The sequence below is a fragment of the Ursus maritimus genome, unplaced genomic scaffold (genome assembly GCF_017311325.1).
Source record: "Ursus maritimus isolate PB19 unplaced genomic scaffold, ASM1731132v1 scaffold_27, whole genome shotgun sequence".
Classification (NCBI taxonomy): domain Eukaryota; kingdom Metazoa; phylum Chordata; class Mammalia; order Carnivora; family Ursidae; genus Ursus; species Ursus maritimus.
The window spans coordinates 16,265,515-16,289,337 of NW_024425230.1; the positions used below are offsets into that span (position 1 = coordinate 16,265,515).

The window sequence follows — 23,823 nt, forward strand, 5'->3', positions numbered from 1 at the left end:
TCTGAGCTGTGGTCAAGACACACAGACCCAAGCTCAGTGAAGGAGAAGGACTGCAAGAAGATAGCTTAGTCTTAAAAATTAAAAGGGAAGAAACTTTTTGTAAAAAAAATTTTAAAAAGTGAGAAACCAACCTCCCCAGTGGGAAAAAGTACTGTTAAAAAGAAACATACCGGCCCAAAACAGAGTCACTTGTGCTAAACCCCACGTCAGCAAACCACGACTTAATACCTAACCTAATGGCAGTTTCGGCCTCTCCCAGGAAGGCAACCCTTAACCAGCCACCCTGGAATTAGCTGGTCAGCACCAGTGAGATCATCCCCCGTCCCCCACAGGCAGATCACCTAAGCCTGAAACAGTCCACTCTCTGCTAACAAACTTCCCTCTTCTGCCCTCTCTGCCTTTAAAACCTTCCCTTTTCTGTAGCTCTTTGGAGCATAATTCTTTTTGCTAGACGGGATCCTGCCCCATTCAAGAATCACAGAATAAAGCCAATTTGATCTTTAAATTTACTCAGTTGACTTTTGCTTTTTAACAATACAAACCTAGTCGGAGATTGGAAGCTTCCCACCTTGCAGGATGAAGGGAGAGGGAAAAAAAAAAATCCTTTGCGGAGTTAAAGGCACCTCCAAATTCTCTTATTTCCAACGCTTTCCTTCTATGAAGAAGCTAAGTAAATGTGGCCAAGGTCACCCAGACTTAACTACCAAGGTTGAGACCCAGCCTTCCCCAAGGCCAGAAGGAGGGGGGCCTGCTCACAGTGTGAGCCAGCCACCCCTTGATGCCTCCTGGGGACTCTCAGGGCCTTGGGCTCAGCCCTGGCTGGTCGCCTATTCACTCATTCAATCACATGCGCACACACACCAGCAAGCTCTCAGTCCCTTCTCAGGCGAAGGGCACAACCTTCTTACCTGTCCAGGCCAGGCCAGTGCAAGAAGCCTGCTCTCCCCCTGCCCTGCAGCAGTTTCGCCCACAATCACACAGGGGGGCCCTGCAGAATTAATTTCCCATTGTAGCTGCCTAATGACGCCTAATTGCATAGCTGGAGGCTTGCACTTTAATGTGGGGAAAACCAGCCGCACATTTAAAAGGGCGATTTCCTTCCCACTGTCCACCTCCGCCTCCCTTTCAATAAATCACCCGCCGAAAATGGCAGAGTGGCGAGGCTCAGGGCCAGAGGTCAAGGGGGCCCTCCCCTGGCTGGACCCTCATTAACATTCAGCAGAGCCTGCCTAGGATGTTATTCTTAAGAACTCCCGGGGAATGCCCAGAGCGGTCAGAAAGTGGCAGAAACAACTCAGGGAGGCAGTGGTCAGGATGTAGGGTACTTACACAGACCTCTCCATAGAAAACGAGAGGTACTCAGCACAGAACACTTGCTGCCCTGGGTGCATGTCCCAGGAGCTGTGGGCACGGGAGGCTCGCTCTACGGGGTTGCCAAGGGAGCCCCTGAGCCGAGATCAATAGCCACAGGTGCGACAACACAGATGAGCTCCAGAGCAGAGAGCCAAAGCACCCCAACCAGTTTTGGGGGGGGGGGGAGGGTCCAGGAGCGACGCTCTTAAGATCACTCTGTTACAATTTCCTGGGCCATGGAAAGCACCCTGTTCAAATACTGATTTGCAATTCACCATTTCAACGGACTTATTTCCAAATACATGAGGCCACCAGGCCCGGAGTGGGTCAGCCCAGGTTCAAGGCCCGCTCCAACCCCACCTCGGCCAGCCTCCCTGGGCCTCATCTACTCCCCTCGTCCATAAAACCTGGACTTGGGGGTGGCTCGGCATGATGCCAGCAGGGACTGAGGCTTGGTAGGGTTATCATTATCTACTGCTGCTGTTTTTTAGTGAGACCTGACAGATGTCAGGCTCCCTATAGAAGGTACTGGAAATGGAGAGGGGGCTGATCTGAGGCTGGGCCCAGAGATGTGCAGAGACCTGAATCGCTCCAACAATGGGGGACCTGCTCTCACCAAGTGTGGTCCATGGAGGAAGAGCAAGTTAGAAGGCACAGGACAGAGAACAGGGAGAGAAGGGGAAGGAAGGAAGGCTCCAAGAGGAAGCACTTAGGCAAAGGGCATGATGGGAACATGTGGTGAGAACATCTGGTACAAAGGGAGGGAGGGAGGCAGGAGTGGGGATCATGGGCTCCAAAGCCAGACTGCCGGGGTGCTAGGCCTGACTCAGCTACTCTCCAGCTGTGTGACCCTGAGCAAGTGACTTGGCCTCTCTGTGCTAAGCACTTAGACCAATGCTAAGCCCACTGGGAGCGCTCAGTAACTGCTCAGTAACTCAGCAGCAGGCTGGCATGGCTCTGGGGGCTGATGGGTTTACACAGGAGACAGGTCGTAAGCAGAGGTGAGGAGGGGAGAGGCTGCAATTCTCCCTCCACAATGCCCAGCTCAGACTCCAGCAAGAGGGCAGGCCACGGTCTAGCCCGATGAGGGGCAGCATTGCTAAGTTTAGAAAACCTGGGGGCCTGCCCTCCCCAACCCAGATTCTCCAGACAAGACTTCAAATCTACTGGTGACTTAACTCTGCTTTCTTTCTCCATTAGCCCTCCTGTCTACACCTCTGTGGTTCCTAATCGTAGGATGTCTGTAACACATCCGTGCTAAATGGAACCTGCGGTCCCCTGTCAAATCTAGAACGGCCAACCACGGAGGTGAAGACTCAGATTCTGGAGGCCATGGGCCTGGGTTCAAATCCTGACACCACCACACACCAGCTGGGTGATTGTGAGCAAGTCGCTTAGTTTTTCCACACCTCGATTTCTTTACCTGTACAATGGGAACAGTAGTTCCGCTTCTTGTGGTTTTCTTGAGGGTTAACGACATGGAAAACGAGCAGCTCGGCACACAGAGAGGGCCACCATAAGCCCAAAGACACCGTCTTGAAACTATGGCACAAAAGTCTGGATACCAAAGACTTCTCTATTTCCGCAGCACGGCACCTGCGTTACGCCATCCCCCACACAGCTGCTGGACTCGCTTTCCTCAGATGTCATTCCACCCCATCGCCCTTCCCCTACCCTAGGTTTCCAAGGGACTACCCGGGAAGCCGGTTGGAGAGGAGGGGGAAAGAAATGAAGGTTATGGGGCACCTTGTCTCCCTGTTCTAGGATTTATGCACAAAACCTCACCGACGCTTCAAGAGGAGCCCCGTAACACAGATGGATGCCATTCTCCCCCATTTTAATGAGGAACAAACTGAGGCTTGGAGAGCTGACATGACTTGCACAGGGTCAGCGGCAAAGCTGGCATCCGAACTCTGCCCCAAAGCTTATTTCTCTTTTCATAAAAATACTAGGAGAAGGAAGAAAGAGGGCGGGGAGGACAGCTAGTCTTCCTTGAGCACTTACTCTGAATGCTTCACATGTGACAACCCATCGATCCTCAGATCAGCCCTCTGAGGAAGCTGCTAGGACTACTCTCCCATTTTACAGATGAGAAAGCTGAGGTTAAGCAAGCTACCCACGACTGTGTAACTTGGATGTGGTGCGCTCATGAGCTGTTCATTGTTTCAAATTAAAACTTCTCTGTAGAGTTGGTTTTTCCTGGAATGCGCCCTTCCCTTCTCCCCTCTCCTCACTCCCCCTCTTCAAAAGGCAGCTTGGACACCCCTTCTGCCAGGCTGCCTCTCCAGAGACCCGACTTGCTCCAAGGGCAGGCAGAGGTCCTGGCTTTACCTCTGGCCCTTGCACCTAGAGGGGGCCTTCCACCTGCTCCATGCTCCACAGGTAGGGCACAACGAGGACAGCTGAGCCCGGGAGTCCTTATCCACGCATCTCTAATGAGCCCTCAAGAGCTGAGCAGAAACACATTTTAATTAAAGTGGTTGCTTTCCTTTCGCATCCTCGGCTGCCAGCCGGGTACTGAGCTACAAAATGCAGCTCACGTTCTTCTCGAGGAGCTAAAACCCGAAGGAAAGGGTGGCACAGGTGCCCTGACTCTCCGGCCCCTTGAGGATGGGCTTTCCTTCTTTGCCGATTCCGAGTGCACAGCCAGGACAGTACTAACTACCCGTACTCGGCCAGTGAATGAAAGCCCTTAGGTGTCCCATAATCAGGGTGACCACCGTTTAGGAACATAAACTGGGACGCATGGGGCCTAGGAGGGAAACAGAATGGAATAGAACTTGACAGTGTCCTGGGGACTGCAGCAAAGGGGGAAGTGTGGCCTTTGTGAGCGAGAGGGTTTGCAGGGGGCCGGGAGGCTAAAAGGCATTTTAGTGGCCCTCAGCCGCCTCTGGGGACAGCCCCCCTTCGTCTGCAAGGGCACCACTATTCCAGCAGTCGCTGGGAGATGCGCGCTCCCGTATCTGCACTACAGACACTCTTCTCTGTTTGTAGAAAGGACACAGAAAGGGATGGTACCAGGAAAAAAGTTCCAACATTAAACAGTCATTCTAATGCCATTGAATCCCTCAGGGGCTAAGTTCTCCAGAACAGAGCTGTCCAAAGGAACTTTCTGCATGACAGAAATGTTCTGTAATGCACACGCTCCAAAACAGGAGCCCAGAGCCACATGGGGCTCTTGAGTCTTGAAATTGAGCCAGTACAACTGAGCAACTGCATTCATTTTCTGTGGCTTGAAGTCATTTAAACAGCCACGTGTGACTAGTGGGTGCCACGCTGGATGGCGCAGCTCCAGGCCATGGTGAGAAAAAAAAATCTATTAGCGCTTATGCCTAGAAACCACATCAGTGAGTAGACCAGGCCTGTGTGGACACGCTGTCCTCTGCTTAATTACGCACTCAGCGCTTACTCCCTGCTAGCAATGGCACATTTCATGCCCCCTCCTATAACCATCACATCATCTCTAATAAGAGAAATGCTGTCATTATTGCCACTGTACCTAGGAGGGAAACGGAGTCACGGAGCTCAGGAAGGGACGGGAGCCAGGACCAAGAGTGGGTAGTACCATCACTCCCGCACTGTGACTCCTTGCTCGGTGGTTTGTGGATACAACAAGGGTTTTATTCTCTCCGTTCGGACCTGTGCTCACTTTCATAATTAGGTCTCTATTCCCTCCCAGGTTCCCAAGTCTAATTGCAGTAGGACCTCCCCTGAAACATTTTTTTAAGGTCCTGAAAGATCCCATGGAGCCTGGTTTTATTTTTATTTTTTTTTTTATAAGATTTTTATTTGACAGAGAGATAGCAAGCGAGAGAGGGAACACAAGCAGGGGGAGTGGGAGAGGGAGAAGCAGGCTTCCCGTTGAGCAGGGAGCCCGATTGAGGGCTCGATCCCAGGACCCCGGGATCATGACCTGAGCCGAAGGCAGATGCTTAACAATTGAGCCACCCAGATGCCCCTATTTATTTTCTTAACAGGATGAACTTTTCAAAAATATATTTTAGATTTATTTGAGAAAGAGAGAGAGAATACAAACAGGGAGGAGGGGCAGAGGGAGAGGAAGAGGCAGACTCCCCGCTGAGCAGGAAGTCTGATGCAGCTCAATCTCAGGAGTCTGGGTCATGACCTGAGCCCAAGGCAGACGCTTAACCAACCGAGCCACCCAGGTGCCCCTGGAGCCTGGTTTTAAACAAAGTCCTTCCAATAAGACGTCCAATGAGAAGTGTCAAAATACTACAAGGGTGTGCAGACCCATGTGCAGCCCTTGCTCAGAATTCACCAGGATGGAAGTGCCAAACCATTGTGCTCTCCCATACACCAGCAACACCTGAGGGATGCCCTCTGGGGACTCCACGCCAGCGCCTTATGGTTAAAATTCATGAGAGAACAGGCTTAGGCTGACCCCCATCTAGAAGACACATTAGACTTTTAAGATCAGGCCAGTGGAAGTGCCCATCTGTAGCTAATAGGGGTGGGCTAGATTTTTAAGGAAGCGGTACTGGGTAGCAAGAAGGACCTTTGCCCTTGTTGGCCTGACTTTCCTCCCCTAAACTAGGACCGGTTTCTGTTCCCTCTCCATTCCCCTGACGCCCCAGGTCCAGATTTTCCTCAATGGATCAGTTAGACTGCATTTACAGAAGATTATGTTGCCTTGTCTTCTCCTAACTTCAGGGAGCACTTCTTGCCTCAAGGGGGACAGGGCTTGGACTCTTGATAGTCCTCATTTAACATAAGAAACCCAATCAGGAAAGTCACTAAGAATGCCAAAGTGGAGAGGGCTGCCTTCCAAGACAGTGTTGCCATTCAAAGCACCACGTGTTCCCATGAAAGGTAAAGTTATAATCAGGGTCATAGGAAGGGCAGTAATTTACAGAATTAAAAAAAAAAAAAAAAGAATCACTGGCAAGAAAAACTGGACTCAACATTGAAAGGTGGTTCCTCCAGGCGAAAAAAAAAAAAAAATCAAAGGAAATTGAAACAAAACCAGCTATTATGTAGTCAAGAAACTGATCGATGCTTGTCAATTTCATCCCTCTGGTGGGTTTCAAAATGTTACCCATCACAAATAAAAAAGAAAATCCACAGGTTTGCCCTATGGCGAGCGAGGATTTAGAATGTGTGAAGGGTGACCTTCAAGAGAGATCTCACTGGGTTTTCCTACATTTAGAGTCTGAGAAATACAAACCCCACCATAAACAGGTCAGAGGATATTGACAAATGTTTTTAAAAGCTGTAATTTGTCAAGGAAATGGTATGGGTACCCACCAGACTCTTTATCCAAAAACAAACAAGAAAGGTGCGAGGAAATGTTGGGCGAAGCAGTCCTCTAAGGGTCTCTAGGCTCCCACACATCCTGCTAGGTATGCCAGGAACACAGGGTTACGAGAGTAAGGCTGTGGCTGACCCCCATCTAGCAGACATATTAGACTTTTAATATCAGGCTAGTGGAAGTAAACAGTGCCCACCCAGTAGCTCAGAGAGGTGGGCTAGATTCATAACCCATTCATTTCTCAGGGAGCAACCTGAAGGAATGAGACCACCTTTCCCTCTGGGACACAAGAACAGGGCTGCTTACTGCTTGCTATAAAAGCAATGGATCCCCCAAATTCGGTGTTCCTCTCCTGCACGTGACTTACCGCACACCTGACATCCATCTGCACCTTCAGCATCCCCTCCGTGGTACTTTAGACAAAGGGAACGGTCACAACATGCTGACGACATTATTGCCAGGAGTCATAATAAAGTCCTTTATCTGACCCAGGAGCCTCATCTTCTAAGCATCCGTGAAATAACAGCAGGCCAAGTGTTTAACTTACAACAGGTTAAGATTAAATCAGAGACTCCATAAGGGGCTGCATGGCAAGCTGGTGATCATCTGAAGAAGTCATAAATCTAGGGACAGGGCATGCAGGGAGTGACACCTTAAACATAACAGCCCAGAGGCTAGCACTTCCTTGCTCAGAAAACCCAGAAAATCAAACTCTGGAAATTCTAAAGCAATATAATGTGGTACAGGAGAGCAGACACCAGGATCCAAATTCCAGATAGATGAATGATTCTATTTCTTTAACTTGGCAGGAAGAGAGGAAGAAAAACCTGTAGATTAAAAGGGACCGAAGATGCAAGGTAACTAATGGCAAAGCACAGAGCTTTTAGATCTAATTAAGTGGGGTATTTTTTAATGAGACAATTGAGGAAATTTGAACACTGAGTACATATCTGTGAATATTAAGAAGTGATCATTAGAGCTTAAAGGGAGACTGGGTCCAGGTACAGACAGAATGAGAAAGGCCACAAGCTGGTAATAATCGGTGACGAGCACGCTGAATTTCATTCAACTATCCTTGCTCCTTTTGTAGGGGTTTCCAATTTTCCATAATAAAAATTATTCTACAAAATCTCAGCTTTGGGCCAGATGCAATCAGTTGACACTATGTTTAACTTTGATCACTTACTAAAAGATACAGACTTTAGACAAGTTAACTACCTCGGCTGAGCCTCTGTCTCCTACTCTGTAAAATGGTCATGCTGCAGAGGAAAGGAGAAAGCGCATCTCTGAGTGCCTGGAATGCGGTGGGCATGCTCCCAGTGGAGGTTTCTCACCGCCCATAGCTTTCTAAGGCAACGGCACAGCAGGCAGCAAGCTATGGGACTGAATCGTCCACCCTGACTTTAAAGACCTACTTAGTGCTCGTGCATTACTTGTTTAATCATCTCCAGGAGAAGTGAAATGCATTCTTAATATGCTCGTGTTCTGTGCGATGAATAGCAATTTCCCACACTGGCGTGCGTGTGTGTGTGCGTGCACGCACACACACACACACACACACACACACACACGGCTAAGTGGCCCCTTTCAGGCCAGCCCTATGTGATTCCCAGGAAGTAAACACCATCTCCCCAGCTGCAAAGGCTCACAAGTTTTAAAAATGCCTCCCCCAGACATCCAGACGGCCAGTTCAGAGCCATCACCTTCCTTTCTGAGTCTAGGCGAGAGGCTGTCATGTTACCTCCTTGACCAGATAATACAGCTCATCAGGAAACAGCATTTGACGCCCATGAAAAACAGAGTTTACACAAGCCCTTGCTTTGAGAGCGTGCAGAATGCGGTTTCCTTTCTCTGACAGCAGCTATGGTTTGGAAGACGGTGTGTCTCTTTGCAAGGCACTGACTCATTACTCACACTTGTAAAATATTCCTGAGCACATTTGGTGAATATTTTCCAACTCAACATATACAAATGCATGTGTAAGTTCCTATCAGCCTGGTGTCTCATCCCGCCCTGTGTTTCAAGCTCTTGGATTTTATGACAGTTGCTGGTAGAGTCTGCTGGGAAGCAGAGGAACGCTCCCCTTGGAGAAGGAACCCCCTTGGCTCGAGTCCCCATGCTGTCCCTTACTGGACCAGTTACCCAATCTCTATGTTCTAATTTCCTTCCATAAAACACAGACACTAAAACTTAAAGGACTGCTTGGAGAATCACCCTGGATAACATACGTGGAGAACTCCGCCCAGTCTCTGGCCCACAGAACGTGCTCCATAAACGTTTGTTGATATTATTATTACTCTTATGGGCTGGTGCTAGGTCTGCTCCATCTGTGTGCCCCCAGCACCTTGCACCGGGACTGACACATGGTCAGCTCTCAATATTTGCTGAGTCAATGCATGAATGATATAGAGACAAATTTAACATGTCTTTGTTCAAAAGTGATTTTAAGTCAAAAATATACAGTCCTATTATCTTAAACATATGCATTATTTTAATATCAATAACCATACTGTCGTTCTTCACTGGGCATATAATGAAATTCAGTTAAATTCCATGCAGAGGCTTTGGAAATTTTGGAACAAAGTTTCCAGAACAATGTGCCTCTCTTCAGGTCCGTAAATGTTCAGAGCCCGCTTTGGACCTGTAGCAATGAGGAAGGCAAGCTGGACACAAGTTGCACTGGGCTTAATCATCCAAGGTAGATGCACTCATCCAGGGGAGAGGTGCAGAGAGCCTGGCTGGGGGAGTACGGAGGGGCCATGAAGAGGGGATGGGGGCCAGACACCAGAGACCTTAAGAAGCCATGCTCGGTAAGAGGTGCATCTGGCTTTTAAATGCGAGGGGTGAGAGGGCAGGGACAAGGTGAACCAATGACAAAGCCCATTTGGGAGAAAATTTAAGGAGGTGAATTTTGGACTTCCTGAGCTCCACACCACCTCAGGACACCCAAGTGGAGAGCCGTCTTTTAACAAGCCAGCAATACACGGCGCGCACATGCTCACAGCAGCGCTATTCACCCTTGCCAAGGGGTGGAAGCGATCCAAACGTCCATCGAGAAATAAACAGATAAACAAAATGTGGTGTAGACACACAAAGGGATATTATTCAGCCTTTAAAAAGGAAGAAAACTGTGACACAGGCTACGACATGGGGGAACCCTGAGCCCGTTACACTAAATGAGAAGCCAGTACCAAGAAGACAAACAGTGTGGGATTCCACTTAGAAGAGGTACCTAGACTAGTCAGACCCCACAGAGACAGAGAGCAGAAGGGTGATGGCCAGGGCCCAGGGGCTGTTTCGGGGGTGCAGAGTTTCAGTTCTGCAGAGGGAAGAGTTCTGGAAAGCTGCCACAAAACAGGGTGAAGACAGTTAGCGCTACTGAACCGTAATTTCATAAATGGGTGAGATGGTGAATTTCAGGTTCCGCATTTGCCATAATCTAAAAATTAAAGAAAAAAAAAAGAAAGCTGGAAATAGGGATCTGGAGTCATGAGCCAGAGACGCTCAGTCTCCCCACTCCCCCTGTGCAAGAACATTCCTAGATGGAACACTTGGTGGCCTGCAACCAGCATCTGCCCTCTGAACCTGTCCTCCAGTCCCCCACGTGGACCAAGAGGAGACGGTCATTTGTCTGCACCAGCACAAGCTCGCAGGACAGGGTGGATTAAGGACATGGGCTGGGAAGAGCATGTAGCTGCCTAGACATCATGCCCTCCAGGACGGCCCAGGAGGCCTCTGCCACCCTCTGAGCATCAAGTCACTGCTCCTTCTGTTACCAGTTCATTTCCAGCGACCTTCTACTCTGGAAGGTCTTCAGCACGCCAGTGGGCTGGCCAGTCAGCCCAATGATTTTCCCCTGTTAAAGGCCTTGGGATTCACAGTATTTCGGCTCGTTGGTTTCTGCTTGTTCTTTAATCTTCCTTTGTCACCTGTGCCTCTATGATCCACAAAGCCTTTTTCTTTCCACCTTACCATTTTTGTCCCAGCGGTGGCCTACCGGGGGAAAGAGCACACCTGACTTGCAGAGCAAAGCCAGCCAGCGTGGCCCAGCCTGCAAGTGAACCCCCACCCCTAGTCCAGGTCGTGGAAGAACAATGATTGTACACCAGTTAAAGGCTGAGGGGCCTGGAACATAAACAAAACCGTCTGGGAAGTGTCTGTCACTTCACCACAGGGAAACTGCGAAAACATCTCACATGGTTTTTTCGTAGGAACAAGGCTTTATCTGATGAGTTTTAAAAATTCCCCCGGAGAAGCCACAGGCCCTGAGCACCCTACACCCATTAACCTCCCCTGGCCTAGCCACTCATTACCATTTCATACTTCACTGCTAAAATCAGGAAAAGTTCCAGGTACTTAGTATAGGGGAGAGAGACCGGGAAAGAGAGCTCTGTGTAACTTACGTCGTTGGGGCGCCTGGGTGGCTCGGTTGGTTAAGAGTCCCACTCTTGGTTTCAGGTCATGACCTCAGGGTCCTGGATCGAGCCCCACATCAGGCTCCACACTCAGTGTGGAGTCTGCTTGAGATTCTCCCTCTCCCTCTCTCCCCTTCCCCCTGCTCATATTCTCTCCCTAAAATAAATAAAATCTTTAATAAAAAAAAGTAACTGAGTGAGGCCACATTTAATACTAAGTAGGGCACGCTTGGGGTCCTCTATTTTCCTGGGGGGCACAACAGTGTCTAAGGATGATGGAGGGGAGCATATGGTAGAAAACACACCGTCTTTGGGATAATGAAGACCAGGATTACCATCCGGGCCTTGCTACTCACTAGCTGTACGACTCTGGACAAGTTGCCTGACCTCCCCCTACCTCGGTTAGTTCACCTGCACAAAGAACAGCAACCCCGGTCTCCCTGGGCTTTAGGGGGCGGGAGCGAGGGACCACAGGCAGAGTGCCCATTCTCTGTCTGTTGTATGGCAAGGACACCATAAAGGAGAGCTAGCGTATCCAATGGGGCTAAAGTCTTTATTCAAACCCCCATGCGCTTGACGCACTTGTCCAAGTAAGCAGACAGCTGTTAAATTTTCTTTGTGACCACAAGGACTCCTAAAATTAAACACTTGCTCACAACCGCTAATGAGGTCAATATTAAAAAACAACAAAAGCACCGATGCAGGAGACATTTTGTTCTTGATACTGTCCCATGGCTTTTGAATCTTGTCCTCAGCCCCAGAATCACAGGTATTAATGCATGCTTAAGCCAATCCAGTTGAGCCGGTTGGATCAAGGCGAGGTTCCTTCCCCCGATACCAATGTACAGACTAGGGTAGGTGAAATAATTTAGACCTAATAATAGACACCAATGGGTTTTAAAAGGTTCCAAGTGTCCATACACAATTTTAGAATCTATCAGATCCTTGCTGTGCTAACGAGGCCTCTTGCTGGGAATCCAAATTCCCTTTGTAAACTCCATTAGCAACCCACAAGGCAGGTGGGCAAACGTGAATGTTATGGTAATGATGCCTTGGGCAGAAAGGGAGCCACTGGGAAATCACACCCACTGTGCCACGTGCTTAGAATAGAAAGGGAGAAAAGCATCGCTCCCCCAAGCCCTGCCCCCCGCACCATCCCATACCTGAACTAGGAGGCCAGGGGAATTGGTAAAGACAGGAGGAGGATTTCTTAAACGCGGCAGCTATCCCAAAAAGCGTGGGAGGAAACGTTTGGCCCATACAGATTTTGCCAAGTTCATCCACGTCCCCAGAGGATTTTCTGGGGTCCCTCACAACTTTTTGCCTACTTTTGTTTTTAACTGCCCCAAGAGAACTGTGCTTAGTAAGAACACATAGAAAGTTTTGACTTTGAGGGTTCAGATTCCATGAATGAACCAAGTGCATTTTTAAGATGGTTTTGCTTTTAGAGGGAAGAAAAAAAAAAAAAGTTGATTTTCCTATCTGTGCATCAGTTCAAACCAGCACAGAAAATTTGCTGAATGCTACCCAAAACACCCACAGTTAGGCTGAAAGAAGGGATGGAAAATTTTAGCCCCAAAGGGATTTTTTTTCAGAGGGCGGGGTGGAGGGGGTGAAAGGGGCGGCACAGGAGGAGGAGGGCTGAGAGGGGGTCTCCAGTCACTGGGAACACATTCTGACTTTTCACCCACACTGCCTAAGTGACGCTCCCCAGGCTTCCTGTTGGAAGCACAGTGGCTCCCCGGGGAGCAGATCAAGCTGACAGTGGAACCGCGAACAACATTCCGTCTGTCACTCAGCACAGCACCATCACCTCAGCTCCCGGGATTTCTCTTACCCCAACTTGCCCAGCATCAGGGTCTGCCCCACGTAAGAACTTTGTGGGATCTTAACCTTTTGGGGGTCACGGGAGCCTCTTGGAGAAGCCAGCGAAAGCTTCCCCACAAGAGTATACCCACGTCTCCGAATAAACTTAGAAGGTCACGGATCCCTCCCCGCAAGCCCATCCAAGAACCTTTCATTTCAAGCAGCCCAGTTAAGTAGCCCCCAATCTCTCTTCACACTCTTAAGGCAAATTGCAGAACCTCAGCTCTAAAGACTACACCTGGGTTTTTTTGGGTTTTTTTTTGGGGGGGGGCAAGTTTTTTTTTATTTTTTATGGGTTTTGTTTTTTTTTTTTTAAAGGCGTGACCATTAGCCACCTAATGCTTTGGTGTGTTCAGATTTTCATCTGCATGTGAGTAAAAATAGGCACGTGCACGTGTACACACCCATACACGGCTTGGCAGGAATGAAAGAGCAAAGCCGAGTCACAAATGGAACGTACTCATTTAGTGTCTTGGCTCCCGACCACAGGAAGCCATTCCGGGGAGTTAAGGGAGCTTTGGCGGCTGCAGTCAAGTAAAGGAGCCGGGGTCGGTTATGTGGCTTCCATTCAATAATGGAAGGAAGAAGCCGACAGGCTGGATGCTGTCCTCCACGTGCACGCGCACACATACGCACGCACACTCTGCCATTAAACGCTTCCTGCTCCCGCACGGAGCCTGCTTGCCAACAGGTTATTTTTAAATGTTTTGCTTTGGGTGGTCAGGGAGATAAGTGGAGGGGCCATCACTTTTGGTCCCTTTCCTGTAACTTAAATGCTAGGAGATAATGAAATGAAAAACTAAATCAGAACTTCCAACCTAACCCTTTCCATGGACTGTATCGGGTCAGGGGTTCTTCAGGGTCCCGTGGGTGAACGCCTTGGTATATAAGAGCCAGCTTGGTGATCAGAAGACAAGGGCCCTACAGGTGCTTCCTCACCCAGGCACACTATCCCTGTGGGAAGGTGCGTGGTCAAACCTTAAGAGGAAAGCCATCCATCCAACTCTTCCATGACCTGACAGGGCATCCAAGCCCGTGGACTGCAAATGTTGTAAAAGACCAAATACGTGCTCAAGTCACTGTGATTCTAAGGGCTAAGGCTTGCTTCAGGCATAGCCAGATCCAGGGAGCCCTCTTGCCTTCTCTTTCTCCCGGGCTACCTTCCTTTGTGCAATCTTCATTCCTACATCTGGATCTCTGCACGCGGCAGCAATGACAAGCACTGGCATCTCTGCATATTGAAAGCTTACAGCTAGCAGTCCTGGAAAAGAAAGCGACCTCTGTCTCTGAATCCATCTGTCAAACCTCATGGTAGACTCTGGTTGTCACGCTCCTTGGGCCAATCCTTGTACGTGAGAGCCCTTCTCTGTGTCGTGGTCGGCCGTGCCTGGACCACACGATCATGTCTGCAGCCCACGAGAACCCCCTTGGGGAAAGGCAGGGTTCCATCCCAAAGACAACGTGCAGGACACGCAAAAAGTCAATGTCCACAACAACGCCTCTTCCGCGAGGCATTTCAACACAAGAATCCTCCAGCAATGAAGAGCTCGCTTCCCACTGAAGAGGAAGGCCATTAACCTCTGACGGCAGTGTTAACGACAGCAAACAGCATCCCTCCCCAGAAACCAAACCTTCACACAGCTGCTCGCACTGAATGCTTCTTCCAGGTAAAAGGGGGGAAAAAAGGAGATAGAGCCAAGATTATTCGAGGTCAGAAAGAAGTAAATAGTCTACAAATAAACTAAAGAATATGCCATGCTATTCAGGAGACTAGCTCAGCATCTTTTTTTTTTTTTTTAAAGATTTTATTTTTATTTATTTGACAGAGGGAGACAGCCAGCGAGAGAGGGAACACAAGCAGGGGGAGTGGGAGAGGAAGAAGCAGGCTCCTAGCAGAGGAGCCTGATGTGGGGCTCGATCCCGGAACGCTGGGATCACGCCCTGAGCCGAAGGCAGACGCCTAACAACTGCGCCACCCAGGCGCCCCAGCATCTTATATATTTAACAACAATGCCTGTGGTACAGTTGAAAAGAAAAATGAAATGAATCTGCTTTCACTAGTCAGGTGCTGTCAGAGGGGGGTGGTAAAGAAATAATGAGCCTTTCAGGTGCAGAAGGAAGGACAACCCTCGCCCCGCCCGTGCACCCTTCACCCTCCCTGCGAATCTTCTCTAGGTCTGTCTGGGCCTCTCTGGTCTTATATCTGGGCCATCAAACACTTGAATGCTAGGTTCTACAATCTCTCTGCAAAGATGCTCACACGCAGGAAATATCCGCAGGGCCCAACCAGCTCCAAATGGTACTGGCTTCGGCATTCCGACACGCCCTTCGGGAAATTCTGAGCGGCACTGGTCTTCATCCAGACATGCTTAGCTTGGAGAAATGGTTCCGTTTCTTTTCCACCCTGGGATTCCCCTTCTTAGGGGGCAGGAGGCAGAGCCTCGGCCAGAATGGCACCCCGAGGGGCTCAGCAGCAGGCATCTGCTCCGCAAGGTTCCATTCTACCACTGGGTCCTGTGTTTGTGCAAGAGCCCCCATCCCCTTCCCCGACCTAACACCCGTATCACTTGGAATCCCAGGAGAGGACGTTCTCCATGCTGGCATGGTATCCATGCGGTGCAACCGCCTTCCTGCCCACCTTGCTCCCATTCTTGTTTCCCTTCTTCGCCATCCAGAAGGTGAATGCAACTGGAAGAGCAGAGAGCCCAAAATGGCAAGGCACGGACACGTTCGAGCTGGCTTACGTGTCGTTGACTCCCAGAGGGTTTTTGGAGGCGATGTCAAGGAGTCGGCACTTCGGTCCACTTGAACAATACAGACTTCCGGTCACTCTCAAAAATCAGAAGACTTGGCAAGACGGACTTCGCATTCCCAGGGAATCGAATGACAGCATGAGGCAAGGGCCCTCGGTTCCCCAGCTTCCATACAGCCTGCTGTTTGTCACATGTTCCCTGCTCCCCTGGGCAGAGGTGGGGGAGGGGTGCAGAACCAACACCCCGGCCCAAAGCCTCCTTCAGGACCTGCTTCTGCCTCAGTTCTTTCCTGGAAAAAGTCACAGCAAGGCCAAAGGGCTGCTTTTCCAGCTTGCATAGAATCATCTGCACTAACCTGAGCTTTACAACTTTCCAGTAGGTATGGGTGTGGCTAAAGCCACACAAGATATTCATCACTCACGTGCCCTACGAGCACATTCCAGCACTTCCAGATTAATAAAAACCCCTGCAGTTATCTTAACTGATCATAAATTTTACATCTGCTATATTAAGTTTACAATATGCCAATTAAAAGTAGGTTTACATACAGTATAATCTTAAATAAAAATACAGACAAAAGAAAAAGGCTGGAATTAAAGACACCTAAATACTGACAATTTTCTATAAGTACCTGGATTAGAAATTACTTGTTTTCTTATATTTTGGGTTTTCCCCAGTTTTACTAAAATGAGAACACATTCTTTTGAAAAACGGAGCCACTATTAAGAAGCAAAGTAGCAAGTTGTGGAAACCCAGAGAGCTAACCAGTACTTCACGTGGCCATGGCCATACACTAGGGTGCCCCTGACTTAATAGGGACCAGATCACCTGCTGGCTGGGGCCCCGCTAGCACTTTCCATCCTTTGAGATGAGCCACAGGAAGGGGTCTGCAGGCAAAGAAGGGCCCTGCCGATTTAATTCAGGACAGAAGAGGCTGCTATTCTTAGATCTACGAGGTGGTTCTGTCCCGAGCTGAAAATCAGGATCCAACGACCCTTGTCAAGAGACCTGCCTGTGTGTTTCAATAAGTCACTTACTCCAGCCTCCCTTTCCATGCCTGGAAATGGAGAGGACAGGACCATAAAAATGAACAGGACCGTGTTTATCGATCGCCACCATGATACCTGATGCAGGATACCAAGGAAAAGCCTTGCCAGGTAAATCCTGGCCTCATTTTACTGCTAAGGGAACCAGCGCAAGTCAACTGGAAAGGTGGCCAAAATCCTGGAGGCAGGTCTGTGGTGGAGCCAGGATTTGACTCTCAAAGCTGTCAGACTCCAGAGCCCATGCTGGGAGTCTTGCCCAAGGTCACCCAGGCAGTGAGCACAGAAGTGATTCCATGAACCACAGGGCACGAATTATGAGCAGTTGAAAATGAACGAGAAGCATCCTAGCAGCCCAGGCAACATGGAAGCACCCGGTAAGAGTAACTCACGCGTTCCCCAGCACGGTGCTAAAACACACGGAAAATGGCATGTGCCCAGCAGCTGGGGAGAGGGGCTGGAACGCGGCCAAAACCAAGTGACCAGTTTTACAGTGTCATTTATTTTAGAAAAAGAAATTAATGAGGGTAACTTCAATATCAATGAAGTTGCAAGAAAATAATGAGCTAGGCTTGCTCCCACGAGGGAGAGCTTTTTAATTATTTTTTTCAGATGAACTACAGTCACCGTGTATTTGATCCATACCCGACCCACACTCTTTGGAGAGTTAAAACACATTTTACCCAATGTCAAGTTAAAATAAAAACTCATCAGAAGCAAAATAATTCTGGGCTCCCAGGACTCTGATGCGAAGGTAGGTTCGCTCTGGTTGCCACCTGGTATCATAGTGACCTTTGCACTAAACAAACACTTGGCAGATGAAATTGGAGAATAATTCTCTTTGCATCAACGGGAACACAGATGGCTCCCCTGGGTTTCAATGCAAGTGATGAAAACGAAAACGGGACACATTGGTGTCTAATGTGTGGGCCGCCCAACTTGGGAGCCATTGCTGTGTGGACTGGGGCAGTCTGCAGGGGCCCCATTCTTCCTGGTGTGCAGAGGGTGCCCACGGGAAGCCTTCTGGAAGAATCGCTTTCCCCTAGCCAACTTCCATTCTACCTAAGACTTCTCTCGGTCTCAGTAGCCTCCTCCCTATATGCACACACATGTGTGCGCGTGTATTACGGTTGCCGGTGTGTCTGCCACACACACTCATACGACTCAAAATGATCTGGTTTCATCTGGATCCCACTCTGCACTCTGAAGACCTCATGCACATGGAATAAGACTGCACAGAACGATACACACACATAGACATGCGCAGATGAGTGCACGGAACACTGGAAAATCTGGAAAAACTCTATGAACTGTACCAATGTCAATGTCTTTCGTTTCGATATCGTACTACAGTTATGCGCGATGTGACCACTGGGGGAAACCGGGTGAAGGGTATGGGGGGTTTCCCTGTATTTTGCAACAATTTGTGATTCTAGCATCTCAAAAAAAGCTACATCTTCAAAAATGTTCTTAGGCACAAATAAAACACAACAATGCAGTTCCTTATAGAAAAGTGAGGACAAAAGATGCAAGAGTCTTGGCTGAGTCTGGTACTGGTCCCCTTGGTACCAGTTATGGGCTGAATCAGGTCCCCCCCCATTCCTAGGTTAGAGCTCTAACCTCTAGGACCTCAGCACGTGACTGCCTTTGGAGACAGCGCCTGAAAAGAGGTAATAAGGTGAAGTGAGGTGCTGTGCGTGGGGCCCAATCCACTCTGACCGGTGTCCTTACAAAAGGAGGGAGTTAGGACACAGAGACCCCAGGGCTGCCTACCCACAGAGGAAACACTGTGAAGGCAGCAGGAGGAGCGGGCACCATGTGCAAGCCAAGCAGAGAGGCCTCAGAGGAAACCAACTCTCCTGATACCTTGATCTTGGACTTCCAGCTTCCAGAACGGTGAGAAAATACACTCCTGTGGTTTAAGCCACCCTTAGGACAGCCTTTAATACAGCACCCGTGCCCTGCTCACACCATTCATCTGGTTTTGTCCCCTGGGAATGAGCTCCCAAGCCCAGGGCATCCACCTTTAAGAGGGAAATGGTGGCTCTCCAGCATGGCCGGAGACCAAGTCAAGTAAGGAACAGAGGTCCTGGCACAGAAGAGCTAAGTAGCAGGGAACCCCTCCCTACCCACGCGAGGCTGGTGCTCTGCTATCGGGGGGGGAGGGAACGGGGGGGAGTTACCACAACACAGAAGACAGAATGCAAGTTTTCGGGACGAGCCCACGGGGCAGAACCAGAAGCAGCATGTGGGAAGCTGTGAGGAGCCAGATTTCTAACGGAAGCACAACTACCTAGTGGCTATGGTGGCTCAAGAAGGGTTTCACTCATTTACGGAACGTAAGAAATAGGAAGATGGGTAGAAGGAAGGAAAGAATGAAGGGGGGTAATCAGAAGGGGGAATGAAGCATGAGAGACTATGGACTCCGGGAAACAAACCGAGGGCTTCAGAGGGGAGGGGGTTGGGGGACTGGGCTAGCCCGGTGATGGGTAGTAAGGAGGGCACGTATTGCATGGTGCACTGGGTGTTATATGCAACTAATGAATCATGGAACATTGCATCAAAAACTGGGGATGTACTGTATGGTGACTAATATAACAAAATAAAAATTATTAAAAAAAAGAAAAGGGAATGAACAGCCATGGGGCGGGGTGGGGGGCCTGCACTGCTAGAGACGGGGAAGCAGAAGGCGGAATACACCAGCTTTCCTGCCTGAGAAGGGCCAGCTCGAATCTGCACCCACCTCTACTCAAAGCAGGAGGAGCTCCAGAACCCTGCCCTGGACTGTGAGCCCGAGCCCCCCTCCCTCTCCCTCCTCCTCCCACATCTCGGGCTGTGACACCCACCCCCCCCATCCCGATCCCACCTCTCCCCTCAGCTGTGAGACAACCTGCGCTCTTCCCGCCCTTGCTGGCTCCTGCGATATTTCCTGAACCTTCACACGGTCTTGTGCAAAGCCCTGACTCGTACCTGACCCCCTGGTGCACCCACCGGCCCCCTTCCCACAACCCCGGGCTTGCAACAGATCCCAGACGTAATGGGAAAACCCCCGCCCACAGAGCTAAGTTATCTCAGGCAAGGCACTGAACGTCTCCGAATCCGTGTCCCTGTCTGCCTCATTCACAACAGCGGACACTTTAAAAACCGCATGTCCAACAGAGGGCATTAAACGTTACGGTACAGACCCACAGGAGTGTTACGTAGGCAGTAGTAACCCCTAGAATATTTAGTGACATGGGACAATGTCCATCAAATACGGAGAGTGATGCTTCTTATAAACACATTTTTAAAGATTATTCACTTGAGAGAAAAGGGGAAGGAGGGAGGGAGGGAGAGCACGCATGTGAGTGAGCGTGGGGATGGGGGCCAGGGATAGAGAGAATCCCAAGCAGACTCCCTGCTGAGCGTGAAGCCCAGCATGGGTCCCAGTCTCACGACCCTGAGATCATGACCTGAGCTGAAACCAAGAGTCAGACGCTTAACCCACTGCACCACCCAGGCGTGCCCTAAACACATTTTTTTTAAAAATTTTTTATTTATTTATTCGACAGAGATAGAGACAGCCAGCGAGAGAGGGAAAACAAGCAGGGGGAGTGGGAGAGGAAGAAGCAGGCTCATAGCGGAGGAGCCTGATGTGGGGCTCGATCCCACAACACTGGGATCACGCCCTGAGCCGAAGGCAGACGCTTAACCGCTGTGCCACCCAGGCGCCCCCCTAAACACATTTTTGGTAGAAAAGCATACCAATGCAGGGGGGAGAAAATTACATAATCATACAGCGAAGAGTAGGGATTCCTTATTCTTTCTTCATCCCTCCAAAATTGTCAACAATGAACGTGTCGTACTTTTTAACTAGGAATAAAGTTATTAAAAAATCTCTACCACTCTCATTTCACCTTTTTCCTCCTCAAAAAGAAAAACAAGGTTACAATCCACTGACCCAGGAACCTAACAAAGGACACAGTGAGTCCATCACGTTATCCTACTTAACCTCCCCTACAATACGACTGGCCTGGTTTTGAACTTGGAGAAACAGAACAGCTGAGAAAACGGAGCTCATGGAAGGTCACATCACGAGCTAGGGGCTCACTGAGGAGACTCCCAGAGGGTCGACTCTCAGACCCTGGTCATGCCACCCATCAAACGGTCTCCACTGCCACGTTGCCCCACCAGCCCCACTGGGAAGAAAGAGTGCCACGTGCCGCCCACAGGTCATTGTCTAGCTGCCCCACGAGGCCTGGCTCCACATTGTGAAGTAGTGAAAGCCTGCCAGCAGAGCCGTGTTCCCATTCAGCCGGTTTTGTCCCCTGGTAATGAGCTCCCTTGGCTCCCTCCCCGTGCTGGAAAGGGGCAGCTACAGAATGGAGCCAGCCAGAGAAGCCCCTTGTGAATGGCCCGTCAAGGAATTCGGGAGCCTGGCAGTGGCTCGGCCACAACCATCCAAAGCAAACAGTCATCTCAGCAGACAATATTGGCTTGACTGGAGATGGAAGGCTTCCATTTCCCCCTCATGACAGGGCCCACGACATGGCCACACAGGAATGCACACCCTGAGACCCGGGGGGCCCAGGACACACCCACCCCAGGGGCAGGTCTGGTCACCAAGGGCCTGTGGCCAAGCCCGCGTGGCCCTCATTCCCTTCTCTGTGGACCCCCACAGCAAAGGATCAGCCGTGAGCAAGTATGTTTTACAAAGGCAGTATCTATCACCTTTCCCATCTCCCAATCCACACGTGCGTTTTAGGCACATGACCAGATGGCTGGCTGTGGGCCTCTGTCTTCACCAGCTTCGCAGGAGCTGGAAGCAGGGGACACACATGCTATTCTACCCCGATGGGCACGCATCTACACAAACAGTCCCAGCGCCAGTCCCTTCAGACTTTCCTCCTCTCTGCAGGCAGTATGAAAGGCCGTAATTCATCAGTCCCATTCAGTGGGTTCCCCCATACACTTCCCGAAGCTTTAAGTGGCTTCAAGAACTAGCTCCCCATTAGAGGAGATAAATGCTAAAATATTCTCGTGATCACATTTTTTTATGTCTCGAATGATAAATGAATCAATTACGCTCTGCATATACTGTGGTCTTCTTAAATTGTTCCTGGAGAATTCCAAGCATGCATGGGATAATAAGACCACCTACTGAGACCTATCTCTGCAGAAGGCTTACTCTTCCCTGCTCCCTGCAAACACAGACCCATGAAACCAGTTCAGAGGCACTCAGAGAGCCCATCTCAACAGCAATGTGAGGTCATGTTTTGGAATTTTCCAGAAGGACCAGTGCTGAGAGGTCCATGTGCCATATAAATAGACTCTTCCAACTCTGTTTAACTATCACAGAAGAAAAAAAATAGCACCCAAGTAGAAATTTGCCTGAAACGTTCTTCCTAACAAAAACTCACAGCAAATCCCATGGTCTCAGAACTGGAGAAGGCCCTCTGCCTTGGATGGTCAGCTCTACTGCCCATACTTCCCACCCTAAAGCTTTGCACACACAGACCAGGTCCCACCCACCACAGGGAAAGACCATGGCCTAACTCAGCAGGGAAGACTTCCAGAAGAGAGTTCTTGGCCTGCTGCCCCAGGTAAGAAGTCCCAAGCAGAGTTGATTCAGCACTGACAGGACTTGAGGAGGGATTCTGGGGAGAAATTTTTCTGCTGGATTCCACCACCAGCGAGAAGAACTCGGCTTTTCACTCCCCACTTCCTTTTCTGTGCTTTATCTATTTGCTGTGACTGCTACCAGGAAACTGCTCTCCCAGGGTCCAGAGTGACATCAGTCAAGTCCAAGGCCAATGGGCTGGCTGGACCTCAGGAGGCTACCTGGCTACATGCTGTAGCCCAGTCCTAGTCTGCATCAGATTCACATGGGGTGGCTGTTGCTCGAGCTTTAGAAAGAACAGAATGGAAACCTAACCCTAACCATACGGGGAGAGGGTCTGGCCATCTTCGGCCCGGGATATCTTCTCTTCTATGTCGGGCTCCACGTTGTAGTGGAAACTAAGTCACGACCAGGCTCCTGGTGCTCCAGCCGTGGATGGAGAAGCACACACTCTCCCCCTTCTCACCCTGAGCCTGTTCACACAGAACAGAAACCTACATTTGCAATGGACTTGTCCAACACGAGCTCCAATTCACTCCATCGCTGGGACAGAAAGCCACAGAAGAAACTCAGCATCGAGACGTGTAGCTATTCCAACCCTCCAGCTCAGAAACCTTGGGCAGAGCACGGTAGAAGCTCAGCAGATACACAGCTTTAGGTCCCATTCGGCTCAAATTCTACGTGAACCTAAACCTTTGTGTGGTAATTAACAATACTTCAAGACACCGTGTTTCAGGAAGCAAAGAGTTTCCACAGGAAGAGGTAATTCTGTCAAAGCTTAGCATGCAGTGAGTGGGGACAGGTCTTTACAATCCAAATGTTTATGGGAAGCCAAATTACATGGAGTGAACAAGGGACGGGTATGCTCGGCAGGCCCTCACCCTACAAATGGCCGTGCCACAGCGCCCCAAAGCAGCGACAGGACCCCCGTTTGTTGTAAAAACAACTCATGCTCCGAGGTCGCTTAACCTGAGACCCATGAATGGCTTCCATCTTGCCAGTACAAAATATCAGATGCCAGGATGCAAAAAAATTTTTAAAAAACTCACAAGGACGTTGTTCGTTCCTAAATATCCAGTCCTGCGTATACCCTCATCGCAGAATTATCAGGAATCACCAACTTTGAATGGTACCAAATGCTGGGAAGACAATCACCTCTCCCTTCGAACTTCAACAGGACAATGACCAGAAGATCATTCTGATTAAAAACTGGGGTTTCCGAGGTATAGACCCCAAGTATACCTTGGGGGCTAACGCCAGATTGCTCAAAGTCCACACATGCGTGAAAAGCAGGTAAATACACGCTAAACCCCTCCTGACCATGTCTTCCCATTCATTGATTCTTAAAGCTCTAGCAAAGCCGACCTCAAATTCCACTGTGCATTGAAATCATCTGGGGAGACCTTCCAAAAAAAAAAAAAACAAAACCATCCACGCCTGCCCAGGTGGCACCCCAGACCAATGACACCGGATTTTCTGGGGGTACAACTCAGGCATCCCCATGTTTCAAAGTCGCCCCCCCCCC

The 23,823-nt window shown here is 49.6% G+C and overlaps 1 protein-coding gene across 3 annotated transcripts in view; it reads right to left on the reverse strand.

The window, feature by feature from the left end:
* SLCO3A1 (solute carrier organic anion transporter family member 3A1) overlaps positions 1-23,823 on the reverse strand; it is a 295,788-nt gene that overhangs the window by 210,277 nt on the left and 61,688 nt on the right. The gene's annotated exons all lie outside the window — the stretch shown is intronic.